Source organism: Ailuropoda melanoleuca, chromosome 12, assembly GCF_002007445.2.
Source record: "Ailuropoda melanoleuca isolate Jingjing chromosome 12, ASM200744v2, whole genome shotgun sequence".
NCBI classification, from domain to species: Eukaryota; Metazoa; Chordata; class Mammalia; order Carnivora; family Ursidae; genus Ailuropoda; species Ailuropoda melanoleuca.
In genome coordinates this window covers 9,545,493-9,561,707 of record NC_048229.1, presented here as the reverse complement: position 1 = coordinate 9,561,707, position 16,215 = coordinate 9,545,493, and the positions used below count along the sequence as shown (strand labels likewise).

The 16,215-nt window shown below is 43.9% G+C and overlaps 1 protein-coding gene across 1 annotated transcript in view; it reads right to left on the bottom strand.

Moving 5' to 3' along the window:
- The window catches only part of RPH3A (rabphilin 3A), a 248,797-nt gene extending 233,165 nt beyond the window's left edge, over positions 1 to 15,632 (bottom strand). Inside the window, exon 1 of the mRNA XM_019805962.2 lies at positions 15,500 to 15,632. The gene's annotated coding sequence lies outside the window, so the exon portion shown is untranslated. The remainder of the gene's footprint in view (positions 1 to 15,499) is intronic.
- Between the last annotated feature and the right edge of the window lie 583 nt (positions 15,633 to 16,215).

Here is a 16,215-nt window from a genome sequence, read left to right as displayed (position 1 = left end):
AGTGTGCCTGACTGCTAGCCGCTCTGCAGAGGGCAGGTGCAGGTCAGATAAATCCTAAATCTCCCCCAACCCCTAGGAAAGTTTGGAAACACTGCATTTAAACTTTTAAAACATATCAGGGGGCGGGGGATGGGCGATGGGCCATCACTAATAGTTTGCTTTATACGTGATTGCATTTATTATGCTATTTCAACAAAAATAAATTTACTTTTGCAATTAAGACCTTTAAGTTCTAAAGAACATCCAAAAAGATCAGGTGAGCAGGTTGCAAAAGGCCATGATATCCCACGCTCTAAATAATGCATTCATTTTTTTTTAAAGATTTTATTTATTTATTCGACAGAGACAGAGACAGCCAGCGAGAGAGGGAACACAAGCAGGGGGAGAGGGAGAGGAAGAAGCAGGCTCATAGCGGAGGAGCCCGACATGGGGCTCGATCCCATAATGCCAGGATCACGCCCTGAGCCGAAGGCAGACGCTTAACCGCTGTGCCACCCAGGTGCCCCAATAATGCATTCATTTTTAAACCAAATTCCTACAAACCAAATTCTGATCAGCAAGCTGTGCCCAGGGTAGGGTCACATTTAAACCCTGTAGAGCCTGGCAATAAATGCCCTCAGATCAAATACAAAAATATTAAAACATAACCATGTAAAATATAATACATAAAGAACCATAAGTTGGGTTGCCATTGACTAGCTGGCATATGTTATGAGGTGCACAGTGCTTCATGAAACGAAACATGTCACTCTCAATTATATAAAGTCAAACTCATAGAACCAGAGAGTAGAAAGGTGATTGCCAGAGGGAAAAGAGGAGCTATTGGTCAAAGGACAGAAAGTTTAAGTTAGAAAAAATGAGTAAGTTCTAAAGATATAACGTACAGCATGGTGATTATAGTTAATAATACTGTATTATATATTGAAATCTGCTAAGAGAGTAAATCTAAACTGTTCTCACCATATACACAAATGGTAACTATCTGAGGTCACAGATATGTTAATTAATTTGATTATGGTAATCATGTCACAATGTATACACATATTAAATCATCACACTGTACAGCTTTTGAAAAAATGTTGTACAACCTAAATATATACAATTTTTACTTGTCAATCATACCTCAATAAGCTTAAAAAAATAAAATTTAAAATGTTTTTAGTTGTATGGTTTTCTTTTCATATTGCAGAGGCCACCTTTTTTTCAGGTACAATCATTCCCACTGGCCCTTGTAAGGCAGTATGTGTACTTTTTTTTTTTCCATTTTGGACATATATTTTATTGCATAGAAATTTCCAGCAGAGCGATCATTAAGTACCTTTGTCAGGAAATGCCTATGAGAATCTAAATTGGAAAAAAAGGGACAGGCAGGCCTGTCAGCTCTTCCTACAAAACCACACAACACTGGGACAACACCCAGCCGGGCCTCGGGGTACGAGGTGATGGGTCACCCAAGGTACAGTCCAGTATCCCCCACAGGTGGATCTAGATGAACAAAAAACTTGGCAGGTGTAGATTTAAAGCGCAACCCCAAATAACAAACAACTTTCTTTGGTGGTACCCAAACAAGACACCAGCGCTGGACCTCATGGCACCCACTGCATAAAGCAGCTCTCATCTGGGCCACATGAACAGAAAGTCCACTTTGTCTTGCTACAGGGACCCTATGACTCACTTTTGTATTCCTCCATGTCGGCCCTGCTAATGTGTCAAAACCAATGCAGCAGGCGATGTGGAAAGAGCTGACAGCAGAACGCCAAGAAGACAAATGATGAATGGCTGCCCCCTGGAACAAAGAGGTCAATTACTGGCATCTAAAATATCTGAGGGGAAGATGTTACACACCCGTATTACCAATTAACCTCACCTCTAAGAAATCGCCATCATTGCAATTAATAGAAAATGCCCGTCATCCTAATTACAAGGTCTACACAAGAGGCCAGCGTTAGGCATGGAGATGTCTTTCATAACTGCCTCCTGGTTGGTTTTGAATCTTTTTGGCATCCTTTCAGTAAGTTCCGCTCGGTTCCACTTCCTCCCTAAAACTATCCATTAAAAGAGTTGCTGCTGCCTGTTCTGTACCTAACTTTTGCTGAGCATTCACTACCTGCAAAGCACCATGCCAAGCACTTCCTATGCATTTCCCCCTCCTCCTGCCCACTTCACTTACTTATGGTCCCTGCCTGGTGCAACTTTTCACCTTTCAGCTTCCTAGAATTTCACATCTAAGAAATTCCATCTTGCCAAGTGCTCCCACAAAGGGGCCATCTCTCTTGACTCCTACCAGCCTAACTCACAAGAAAGCAATGCATAAATCAGGCTGCCAATTTATTGACTGCTTTTGAGAACCAGAAGTGCTCAGGGGAATAAACTCATCTTCTCTACTAAGCACATGTCTTCTTGTTTACAGATCTATACAGGAAACCATACTGTACACTATTGCTGTACCTTTCACCATCCCTTGCATACTGAGTTGATCATTTCTATAAAGACTTGTGATTCTTTGCCAGGACTTTCTCTGGTTGCCGAAGCAGGTTAATCCAGTTTGTAGAGCAGGTCAGGAGCGTCAACAAGACAACATCCCCGGGAGAAGCCTCAACCAATGGCTAGTGTGAGTGAGGGACAGGTGCTTCCTCAACCACACAACTTTGTTTACCATGAGCAACTCGGAAGCATGTGCTTCACAGACTCCCAGGACTCCAAGCCAGACTGAGCCTAGCTGGCCCTCAGCAAAACCCTACAGCTCACCGCCCTTCTCTGTCTCACTTACCCCCATGATGAGTGCTTCATGGAATCACCTACAAAATGAAGTCCTTGGACTCACACCCTTGTCTCTGGGTCTGCTTCTGGGGGGCCCCAGCTGAAGACAGACATTATAGGTTGTCCTGTGATCCAAGAGTCAATTGGGTGATCATGATACTGAGCCCCTTCATTCTAGGAATTTATCCAATCCCCGGGCAGGTTCTCTTGCTTGTAGGTCTAGGAACTCTCTTTCCTAAACAATTCTGGACACACACGCTGATCAGGCTGGCCTCCCTGGACTTGCTTCTACAGATTCTCAATTCACACCATCTCTCTGCAGCGGACAACCCAACTGATCAGACTTTTGTGCTTTTAATTACAATCTCCATCCAGGAACCTTCCTGACACAGGTAGGAGGGCATCCTGGCACTCCACCAATTCATCAATCACACACATACTCCCTACCAGGCTTGGGCAGGGGGATCATTTGTTTTTTTTCTTTTCTTTTAATAGATTTTTAATTACACAAGTAACACATTAAAACATTCCCTTTTACACAAGAATTGAAACATGACACATAAGGCTAATGTCCCTCTTGAACACAACCTTTCCCCAAGAATCCAAGTCCCTCTCTCCCCATAGAAGTTACTGTTGCGGTCAATTTGGTGTGTATAGTTTCAGGCTTTTCCCTATGAATGTACACAGACAGACTATGTTGCAGAAGAAGTTTGGGTAGGGGGAGGGTAACATAAATGGCATCCTGCTGTACGTATGCTCCACCATACTAGCAACGAACAACAGAAAAAGGAAATTTAAAATGCAATATCACTGGGGCACCCGCTCAGCCCATGGACTATGCAGCTCTTGATCTTGGGGTCGTGAGTTCAAGCCCCACACTGGGTGTGGAGTCTACTTAAAAAATAAATAATATAGGAGCAGCTGGGTGGCACAGCGGTTAAGCGTCTGCCTTCGGCTCAGGACGTGATCCTGGCGTTATGGGATCGAGCCCCACGTCAGGCTCCTCTGCTGTGAGCCTGCTTCTTCCTCTCCCACTCCCCCTGCTTGTGTTCCCACTCTCGCTGGCTGTCTCTATCTCTGTCAAATAAACAAATAAAAAATCTTTAAAATAAATAAATAATATAATATAATATAATATAATATAATATAATATGATATAATATAATAAAATGTCATTTACCATACAAGCAAAAAATATTTTAAATCTGGTTACAACTTTGACAAAAGGTAAGCAAGATTTCAACATTGAGAACTACAAACACTGCAGACAGAAGTTAAAGAATATTCACGTAAGTGGAGAAATGTCCCATGTCAATGGATTCTTGAGATTTTAGTTCTCCCCAAAATGGTCTATGGATTCACAGGCATCCCAATCAAAATCTACTAGGTTTTTTGATTGAAATTTATAAGCTGATTCTAAAATTTATATGGAAACGCAAAGGACCTAACAAAAATCAAGCAATATAGAAGAAAGACAAGGAGGAAGAGAAAACTTATACCAGCAGATTTCAAGTCTGACTTGAAGTTATAGTTATTAGAGTTTTGTGGTGTTGGCACATGATAGACGAATAGACGAGTGGCACAAAATAAAGTTCTAGAGCAGAACCACGCACAGACAGTCATCTGATTTACAATAAAGGCATTGTTGTTGTACAAAAGGATCATTTGAATAAATGATGCTGGATCAACTGGATATTCATATGGACAAAAAAAGAAACACCTTGATTCCCTACCTCACACCATACACAAAAATTAATTCTAAAAAAAACACAGACATACTTAACATAGTCTTCATCTTGCTTTTCTCACTCAATGGTATATTCTGAGAATCTACCTTTTTACTGTACATAACCACCCTACTTAATTTTTTTAATGACTGCCAAGTTGCCCATGCCAGGATGTACCATAGTTTACTGAGCTGTTCCTCTCATACAGGTGTATGTACTTTCTCCAGTAGCATCAGATAAGTGGAATTTCTGGGTCATTTCCTTCAGATCAATTAGTTATCTCCATTATATTTGGTTTCTCCAAATTCACTCTGTTAACATTAGTGTTTGATGGTTTCCCCATGGAAGGTGGAATCAACACCCTACCCATCCTTGGTTTGGATGTCAAGACTGATGATGCCACACAGGCACCAAAAGGGTAGGTAAAGATTTGTTACTCATGTAATGAAATTTTCTGGGGAATATAGGGCTGACACTCAAGCTGATCTGGAATGTCTTGAACAAAGAGAGGGAGGAGACTTTAGTTTTATTGTGGTTAGGGAATGGAGCTGGGTAAAGGTTCCTGCACACATCGCACTAAAGGAAGCAGTACATGGGATTTCTTACTGGCTTGCCCAGATATGGGGCAAAGGGAAAGGGGAAGGGAGAGATCTCAAAAGCTGCTGATGGTCAAACATCAAAATGGAGTCACACTTTATTATAACTGGTTTATGTCAGCTTGGATAAGTACCTTGCTACATGAACCACATACCCTCTAGATCAATGAATAGTCACTAACCCATTTATCATAGACTCCAGGATTGGCTGATCATGTCAGGTTTGGCTAGGTTATGCTCCTAACTCAGTTTCCCCATCTGAAAAATTGTTAAAGAAAGCCACCAAGTGCATATATATCTAAGCTGCTCACTAGTCTTTTATTGAGCACTTACCATATACTAGGTACTATTCTGAGAGCTTTTGCATTAAAAAACTCTTTGCCATATAACTATCTATAAACTATTATCCCTATTTTATAGGCAAGGAAAGTGAAGCAGAGAGAGGTGACATGATCTGACAAAATTGCATAGCCAATAAGTGGTAGAAATGGGATCAAAGCCAAGCTGTCTAGGTTCAGAACCCAAGCTCCTAATCATTATACTAGGCTGTGGACTCCTTTAAGACAGTAACAAATGCATGGTCCCACTACCCTGTACAACTCTAAACATAATGTGAGTGATGCCCTCTAGAGCTGTGGAACAAGCACACAAGGGTCTTGTGTGCACCTAACATAGTGCCTGGCATATAGTAAGTGCTCAATAAACATTGGTTAGTTAACTAATGTATTTACATGTAATAATAACAACACAGCCTTATATTATCCATGAGGATACAAAAATCAATACAATAAAATCAACTGAAGAGCTCCAGCTCATACACTGGGCATTATTTCAATATCCCACATTAACAACACACAGGAGAAACCTCCCTATACCCACGAAACTGAGACTCCGGGAGGGTAGGAACTGAGTTGGTTTTGTTCCTCTTGGACCCCAGTACCCCAGCACAGGGCCTGGCATAGAGTATTCACTCCAAAAGCACTTGTTGAAGAATATATGGGTATGTGGACAGAAAATCCCTGGATGAATAAACAGATACATGCATACATGCATGGAGGGATGGATGTTTGGATAGATGGTAGGATACATGGACGGATGAGTGACCGTATGAGTGGATAGATGAATGACGATGGATAAACAGAAGGATACGTGGGGTAATAGATGGATGGAATAAGCAGTTAAAATCATGAACTGTTTGGGGGGTTTAAGGTTTTATTTTTAACTAATCTCTGCACCAAATGTGGGGCTCGAACTCACAACTCAAAAGTTGCACACTCCACTGAGCCAGCCAGGCGCTCTTCTCATGAACTGTTTAGTTAGACTGCCTGGGTTCAAAACCCAGGTCTGTCAGTTATTCTAGGAATAGAAATAGAATTAAAAGGATGAGAAAGTAACCCAAAATGAAACCCTGAGAAGGAATAAGAGGGTAATTTATGAATGAAAAATTTATGGAACACCAGAGCCAAACACCTTCCTTGTATAAACAGGAGCACTGCAATTCACAGAAGTAAAATGACTTGTCCAAGATGACACCAGTGATGAATGGTGATACCAGTACAAAAGTCTAGGTTTTCTGCCTCCCTTTTATTCATTGAACAAACATCTATGTAGTACTTCCCATTTGCCAGGCAGTCTACTAAATGCTAGAGATAGAGGACTGAGCAAGACAGACACACGACCTACCCTCAGAGCACTGAAAGTCTAGTGGGAAGCGATAGTGTTATATAGGGAAGTGCTAGAAGTTAGGAGAACATACAACAGTGAGGAGTAATCTAGCCTGGTGATCACGGAAGGCATTAAAGTCAAAACCTGAAGACAACTGAAAAGATGGATAGGAGACATTTTGGCAGAACCATGTGTTAAACAGCTCTATGACCCTGGGCAGGCTGCCTAATCTGCATGGGCCTCTTTTTCCGCATTTTTAAATGTGGATCATAACTGACAAAATAGATGGTACTCAATAAATGTTAGTTCTTTTCTTCCCCAGGAGGGTGTCTTTCTAAGTTAACAAGCCATCCCAGGAGGAAAAAGACTTGGGTATATGTTTAGTCTAAAAACCACAAACTGCATTTGTTTCTTTATCCATTAGAATGTTTACTGAACACCGGCTGGCTGTCAAAAGCTTCTGGGGACATGGCCGTGGAGTCCCTACTCATCAAGTCTAAGAAGGATGTATCAGTCAGCTTCAGCTAGGTTATGCTGCAGTAACAAACACACCAAAATCTCCGTGGCTTCACACAAGAAAAGTTTACTCTTCGCTCCCAGAGAGTCTGCTGCGGGTCCGAGTAACTCAGAAATCCAGGCTACAACCATAGTCTGATTTCCCATTTTGATTGTGACGCCTTCACATTCCACACAGCATAGCAAGACACACAGAGAACTCACACCCTTTCCTGTGCTTAAACCTGGAGGTGAGCCACGCCCCTCTGCTCGTAGCTCATTGGCCAGCACTGATCACATGGCCCCACATCACAGCAAGGCGGGTAGGAACGCAGTATAGCATATGAAATATTGGGTGAGCATCACCATCTCCACCTCGGTAGAGACAAACACAAATAAGGATGTAATTACAATTGCAATACGTGGCAGGAAGGGTCTGACTGCAGATGGCCTGGCTAAGGCTCCTGAATGAAGACTTCAGGGAGCAGCAGACACACACACAAAACTACAGATAAAAAGAAATAAATTATGGTCTATCATAGACCTGAATTCTTAAAACCAGGTTAGGAGTTTTGCCGAGTTTCCCCGTTGCTGCATCCTGGCGGCATCCGAGCAATGATTTCATTTCTCTAAGCACAAACCACCAAAAACAATGCAGAGCACAGAAATTCGGCCACACAATTCCTATAGCACCTGTAGAAACAGCCCGACATGGCACAATGCCCAGAAGGTATTTACTGGGTCCTGTTCAGACAGTGAAAAGTTTAGCATGTCACATTCTGTGCCTGAATGGTACCAGGCTTCAGCCCAAACACAACCAACTCACCAGAGGGCTCAAACTCAAATGCACACAGGGACCACCACACGAGAGGAGGTGGGGTCAGGGGGCTCTCTCTCTGTCACCATACAGTACATCCCCAGTGAGAGAGGGAACACGAGCAGGGGGAGTAGGAGAGGAAGAAGCAGGATCCCATCAGAGAAGCCTGATGCGGGGCTCGATCCCATTAACGCCGGGATCACGCCCTGAGCCGAAGGCAGACACCCAACCGCTGTGCCACCCAGGCGCCCCTAGGAGCAAATTCTAACTGAAAAAAAGAGGATCCACAAGTGTGACACATAATATAAACAACCCATACAGTAAAACTATGTATCAAAAAAAGATTGAAAGGAAAGGCATCAAACTGTTCACAGTGCTCTTCGGGTGGTAGGATTCTGGATAGTTTCCACTTGTTCATTTTTTTTATTAGTGTTTAATGAATTTGTCCTCTTCATAATAGGGGCAAAAATGCATATTAAAAGTTAAACATTTGTTGGTGTGTGTGTCAGAGAATTTTAGACCTGGAAAAAAGATTAGTGGTCATCTACTCCAAAAACATCTCACTCAACACGAAAGGACACTGAAGCCCAGAGAAGCTGAGTAACTTTCCCAAGGTCACACAGCTGGTGAGCAGCAAGGCTGGGACTGAACTCGGGTGTCTTGAATGTCAGTTCAGGTGCAAGCACAGCGGGCTATGGACCCAGGCATAACACAGATGGGAGGAATACTACACAGAAAGGAAAAGGAAAGAGAGGGAGGAGGGAGGGAGGGAAGGAGGGAAAGAAGGGGTAAAATCTTAAAACTCTTCGCAAGCTACGTGTAGTTGGAGTTTTCTCCCAAACATTTTATCTGTGGATCTGCTCATTTCCATAAAAGCTGATACTCTTAACTTTGTTGAGACTCTGCAAAACATTTCCTCTTGCTAATGTTCCCCAAGGTAAGAAAACTTGCAGGAAGTAACCAAAGAACAATTGTTCACTTCTAATTTAATCACCATTGTTCTCCTCTATTAGGGTGCTCACCAAGAACTTGGATCTGAATGCTCCCCCCCAAAGCCAGTGTGTAATGCAGTGGCCGCAGAATTAAGAAAAATTAATTTTAAATGTCAGCAGAACTCCTGTGGGAGAACATGCCTCTATAATTTACCTTCCCAATCCATTAGTGCTTTGACAGCATGGGACTTGAATATTTTAGTCACATCTTGCATCTTGTGAACCAATTTGCACAAATTTGCTAATAAAAAGGCTGTCTTGACTAAACGATATCAAAGTGCAAAGCAGCTAACTTCCCCCACTGCCCTCATACACAAAAAACAAAAATGATGCTAGCTAAGTCTTTGGTTACAAATGGTCTCATTGAGGGGGCTAGACTATTTCCATTAAATCACAGAATGTTAAAGAAGGAGGGGGAGCCTGGGTGGCCACAGTCGGTTACGCATCTGACTCTTGGTTCCAGCTCGGGTCATGATCTCAGGGTCCTGGGATTAAGCCCCACGTCGGGCTCTGCACTGAGCACAGAGTCTGCTTGAGTTTCTCTCTCTCTCTGCCTCTGACCCTAACCTCTCCTCTAAAATTAATTAATTAACTTTTTTTTGCATTTTTTAATAATATTTTTATTATGTTAGTCACCATATAGTACATCCCCAGTTAATTAATTAATTTTTTTTAAAAGAATGTTTGTGTGTGTTTTTAAAGATTTTACTTATTTGACAGAGAGACAGCCAGTGAGAGAGGGAACACAAGCAGGGGGAGTGGGAGAGGAAGAAGCAGGCTCCCAGAAAAAAAGCCTGATGTGGGGCTCGATCCCAGAACGCCAGGATCATGCCCTGAGCCGAGCCAGGATCATGCCCTGAGCCGAAGGCAGAAACTTAACGACTGAGCCACCCAGGCGCCCCTAAAAAAAGAATGTTAAATAAGGGTTCGGGAAATGGGAGAGATGTGGGGGGTGGGTAGGGGAGGCAGAAAGAGACTGAGAGATTAAGAGAAAGAATTTAATGTTACGTCCAGAAATGGAAGGATGAGCAGAGAGAAATAAAGACAAGAGACTGAGACACGGACAGCAAAGAGACAGAGAGAGAAGCAAATAGATATAAATTAATAATAATAGTGGAGGTTGAAAGGAAGACAGAGGCAGAGACAGACAGGAAGACAAACTGCAGACAGAGATAGAGTGAAGCACAGAGAGGAAAAGAGAGAGGGAGGGAGGGGCGGAGGGAGGAAGGGGAAAAGAGAGAGAGAGATGCTAGTCTTCCAGCAGTTTTAATGTCTGCATTATATCATCATCAGTGTTGGAACAAACTATAAACAACCTGTCCCCTAAGTTCAGGGTGTCCACCAAGGTCAGGGGCAAGGTCAAAATAAAGTGGGTTGTTAGAATCCCAGGCAAGACAGAAAGAGAATGACTGACACAACTCTCTGGTGAAGGCTAGACTCCCAGGATTCTGAGCCTTGGATATGATGGCAGAGTCCTGCGGTACATTCTAGGCGTGCCTGCCCCAAAAGCATCCATTCTCTGCCTCCTGCCCAGACAGTCCAAACAGGGAGTGAGAGAGAGATTCCACACAGCTCTGAAGCACTTCATGTAATCAGGGCTAATGGTTGCAGACCAGGAAAACGCCAAGCGCACGGTGACTTTCAAAACCCATGTGTTCTCTCTCCGCCGTGATCTGAAGACATCACACGTGGTCATTAGCTCAAACAAAAGCTTTGTTTGTCCCCCAGACTTTGCTAGCCTTCACAACCTCAGGATTCAGCCTAGATCTGCCCCATCAGCTGATATTTATACAGTAAAGGAAAAAATGATATAGTGATATCAATGAGCATTTTTTTGACCACTTATTGTGTGACAGACACTGAGCAAAACATCATAAGAATTATGCCATTTCATGTTCATCACCAAACCCTCTACCTTTTAGGAACAGCATTTTTTTAACTAAGAAAACTGAGACTCAGAAGTTAGGTGACTTGTCTGAGGGAAAGAGCTAATGAGTTGGGGAAAGATTTGAACCCATGACCCAGGTCTTAACCATAATGCCTCTCTTCCAAGTCTCTACGATGAAGGTTCATTTAGTTAGAGATGACAGTTCCAAGTGGCCAGGGAAACGGTTTCTGATACCCACCATACTCCTTCCCCTCCATGGGGTTTTGCATACGCTGTTCTCTCTACCTAAAATGCTTTTCCTTTCCTCCCTTACCTCTCACCCAGGGCTTTTTTTTTTTTTTAAGACTTTATTCATTTGTCAGAGAGAGCAAAAGGGCGCACAAGCGGGGGGAACAGCAGGAAGAGAGAGAAGCAGGTTCCCCGCTGAGCAAGAAGCCTGATGCAGGACATGATCCCAGGACCCCAGGATCTTGACTTGAGCCAAAGCAGACGCCCAACCGGACTGAGCCAGCAGCCGTCCCTCTCCCAAGGCTTTTATGTCCGCTCACTTTTCAGATCTCAGTTCAATCAACTTTCTTCAGGGAAGCATTCGCTGATTTACGTGACCACGTCAAATTCCCCTTTATGCTCTCTCACGGAGCAATGTACCTTTCCTGGGTTCACTTACCGCAATGCCATTTTACGTATAATTGTGTGGTTCTTCGATGAATCACAGATCAGCCCCTCTGCTAGTAAAGAATTCCATAAAGGAGGGCTGAATCTGGTTTTGCTCATCCCTCTATCAATAACAGCATGGGGCCCTAGCCCATAGTAGGTTTAATTAATTGGCTGATTGAGTGAGAAGATGAATGAAATAACTAGAATTATATGTCAAAATCAAGAACAGAAATATGAAGATGGGGAAATGCCCTAAGAATCAGCTAAAGGAGTTGAAAATAGTTGTCTCTAGGGATAGACTAGGAGAGGGACAGGAAACAAATATTTTGTTATAAATATGTTATAATCTGACTTTTAAACTGTGTACTTGTATTACTTTGATAGACTGATTTTTTAAATGAGATCGTAAAAACGAAAAGTAACTACTTTACCAGATTTTTTTTTAAATATAAGAAGATGAAAGGGAGGGAAGGAAGAGATGTTCCAAATGGAAAGAGAATGGGGGATGGGAGGAACATCAGTGAGGAGGCATCCTAGAGAGCAGTCCCTGAAGTTCAAAGGATCTGGGTGGCCATGGCTACTTCTGAGAAAATTAACTCCTGAGATACTTTGTTCTGAAAGTTACGGGCGCTGGAGTCCATGTCTTGGGTACATCCCACCCTGCAGCCACTGGCCACACCTGATTGGATGCAGAATCAGCGCCCAAGCTAGAAGCAACCAATCACAATATGAGAGGGAGACCATGAGTGAAACTCTATCCAATAGAAGTATTGCACATTTGATGATGGCAAACCCAGCCAATCAGATCCTCTCTTGGAAAGTATAACCGGCAGAGCAGGTGTTGGTTCTCACCAACAGGAGGCCCTCTATGAAATTGTATACAAACTAAATCTCCCAGGCTCTATCACTTTGATTAGATTATCAAAGGAAGTTGTGATGAGCAAAGATTAAGAACTAGCAGATAAGCCAGGTAAATTTATTTTATATTTTTAAATATTGGAAGATTTCATGTAAAAATTTATACTTCCAACTTCTGTTCCAAAAGATACAGTAACACTGAGTCTATAATTTCTCAGGGTAATGACCGGCCAGAGCTCAGTTACAGCTGCTCCCTGTAGATGGGGCATGTGTTCACCAGTTCATCATATTTCCACCATGCTCGTATTTTCCTTCCTCAGTCCGTTTCGCCTGTTGACATGTCATGCCTGGATCCTGTAAGCAGTTGAGTTTGCAACTCTTGGCTGTCAACAAGCGGTTCAGACTAAGATGTGAGTGGTTGATACGTTTGCCTTTTTTTTTTTTCTTTTTAATAGGAGCTTAACCCATTAAGATCTCTAATCTTGGTATAATTTTGAGTCCCTCTCCAGTCATGTTTATGATCCCTACTGTCTCTCTCATTCAGATTGGACCAAAAGAACAGAAATCCAGTTCCAGGCATTATACCCCGAAAAGACTTCTAATCTTCTATACTACAGACCTTCCTAGATTTCTCTGCGTTTTTTTTTGTTTTGTTTTTTTTTTTTTTAATTGTTTTGGTTTGGTTGGTTTCTGTTTGATTTGGGATTGTATTGTTTTGTTTGTGGATCTGGGGGGTTGTTTCTGGGTTATTTGGTTATTTGGTGGTTTGAGGAGCTTTTATTTTTTTGCCTTTTTTTTTTTCCTTTTTAAGACTCATTGGCTGCTGGAAATTACAGTTTTGCCTCTCAAAAGAATCTTCTTCCCTAACAAAATGGTGACTCAGCAGCTCCCTTTGATTGACACATACTATTGAAAGCCTCTGTTTTCCTTCCTGACTCTGAGGTAACAATCATAGGCTTGGCACAGTGGCTGGGGTCATGCTGAGAAAAACCCTGTTACCTTTGCATAATAAAATGCTGCATGGTTTGAAATTGTCTCATGCTGGGCCCATTTTCCTAGCTGCTTGGCACCTGCAAAGGGACAAAATGACTTTGTATTGAGGGGTGGCAGTGAGAGAAACAAAGGCATCCAACGTCAGTCTGTGATGTTCTTTATACTACAAGCTTGAGAACAGTGACTTCCACCGTAACTCAGAGGGGGAAGAGAGATTTCTTGCCTGAGGCTGGTGTCTCAGAGACTGAATCTCTACTTGAGTCAATTACATTTGATTCAGTATTTCCTGAGCATGATTACGTGTAATGCAGTACATCTGCTGTGTGGGGACGCAAAGAGGAGGAAGACAGAGCCATAGCTCTCAATGAACTTGTCATCTACTAAGGGAGATCAGACAAAATCACTAAGAATGATAACGAACACAGTTTCCAACTTAGTAAGAGACATCTGGGCCTTATATGCCAACAATTTACTTCCCTTTTTTTTTGTTTTTGTTTTTGGCTTTGGGTTTTGTTTTGTTTGTTTGTTAACCACCACACTCCCAGTCTCAAGCTTTTTGGTCCAGGTGAGCCAGACCCCGTTGCCCTTACTGCCTCCTGAGAAAGAGAAAGAGACCAAGTTCCAAGTACATTATCTAAGCCCCTGGATCCAGCCATACCTGAAATCCTCCCTTCGTCGTTTCCAAGCCTTGAAACTATAAAATTATGTATTTATTTATTTAGCCTTAACTGGTTGAAGTTATCTCTTTTCAGAGAGTCCTGACTAATAAAAATATATACAAATGCTCTTACTTATATTAACTCATTTCATCTTCGAAGAAATCCTATAAGATTTATAAGAGAGAACAGCTTAGACAGGGCCCTGAAGAGGGTAAGACTAGTGTGAACACCATCAGTTTTACTGTGTAATATAACCAGGCCTTCCTAAAGAATATTCTTCCCTCTGCCAAATTATCTGGGACCAGATCCGAGCCTTGGGATATTAAGACAAGAACTCCAACTACAAGCGATTGAGGGGGAAAAAAAAGAGTGTGACCCTGGAGGCAGGAAGACCAATCAAGAAAGAGGATGATAAAATGTGTTCAGGCAAAAAGGCCTAGAGCAGTGTTTCTCAAACCTTAACATGTACATGGATCAGCTGGGGATCTCATTAAAATCCAGTCTAATTCAGTAGGTCTGGGGTGGGGCCTGAGACTCAGCATTTCTAACCGGCTCCCACATGGTGCTGATGCTATTGGTCCAGGACCACACAGTGAAGAGCCCGGGCTTAGACCAGGGCAGTGAGTAGCCAGAGGTGGCCACTGAGTATGTTTTATTCGACTCATGCAGTATTTTAGAAAAATTAAAATTTTGTCTTATACTTGTCTCCCGATTTTCATGTATGTTCAAAACTTTTCATTATATAAAGTGTTTTTAAGTTACTTGCCAAAATCCAAAGGCAATTTTCCATAAATGTCTCACTTTTCTGCCTTCCCAAGAATTTGGCTGATCTGGCCACACTGGGTGCACAATCCTGCCTAGCAACCATGAGTGTTCGTGGTGGGTCTCCTGTTGGCCCCATGATCCCACACTCACTCAGCACAGCACTGTGGCCAGGCAACCCCTAGGACCGCAGGTTAGGTGCACACCCAACACCCTGCGGCTCCCCCAGCGATATGTTAACTCCCTGTCAGCCTGGGGAAGAGGGACACTGCTGCAGTCGGTGACAGGCTGCTGCGCCCCGAGGGACCGCTCGCACCCGGCGACCACCTGTTTACCACGCGCGGACGCAGCCACTCGCACACCCTTGCAGGGACCCGCCCCCCCAAAACCCAGGGGATCCGCGGGTCGCATGCCTTCTCCCGGCCGTCCAATTCCGTCGTCGCCCCACCCCCAGTTCTAGCGCATCCTCCAGCTCCAGCAGCCCCATTCCCGCGGACGGCGTCCTGTGTCCCTCTCCCCGCCCCAGATGGCCCCCCAAGACCCCTTTATCCAGTGCGGGCCGCGGCTCCGGGAGGCGAGACCCGCGGCGGCCCGCCTCCTTCCCCTCCCCACAGCCCCCGGCGTGCCCACCTTATCCGCCCGCATTGATGGTGGGCCAGCTGTCCCTCCTCCTCTGCCTCCAGCGGCGGCGCCTCTGCGACCGCCGCCACCACCGCAGCAAAGCCACCTGCGCGTGACCCTCGATCACCAAGTCCTCCCCACACACACGCACAACTACACACACATGCGCGCGCGCTCTCTGCCCTCAGAGGTGGGAGCACTGGCCCCAGGGGGAAGTCATAAAGGGTTCACGAGCCAAGCCTGAGGGTCAGGAAGACCACCGCCCCCTCTCCCTCCTCCGCCAGGAAAAGTTAGTTGTCTGTGCAGTTGGGTTTCTCTGCGTACAGTACCCATTCGCACGTTCCTCCTTCCCCATTCAGTCGTTCATTCATGTTGGTGATCCCCAAATACACAGTGGTCGTCAGCCCGGCCCCGGGGGATGCGCGCCTGCTGTCCCTCTGTGGGGAGCCCTTCTCCCTGTCCTAAGGGGCCTCAAAGAAAATCTCAGGCGTGGGGCTGGGCTCGCAGAGTCAACCTTCCGTCTCTGAGTCTCCAAAGGAACCGCCCGCTACCTGCAGTTTTTAATCCGTGATTTAAATGGTGCTGAAAATGGACTTTCCCCTGGTTTATTTAACCCCTTTGCGACCCAGATGAAATAGCGTGGTTGTTGGGGTATCACGTGAATTGTTTTAGGTGAAGTGCCTAGAACAGTGCCTGGCACACAGTAGGCACCGGGTAGTATTAGC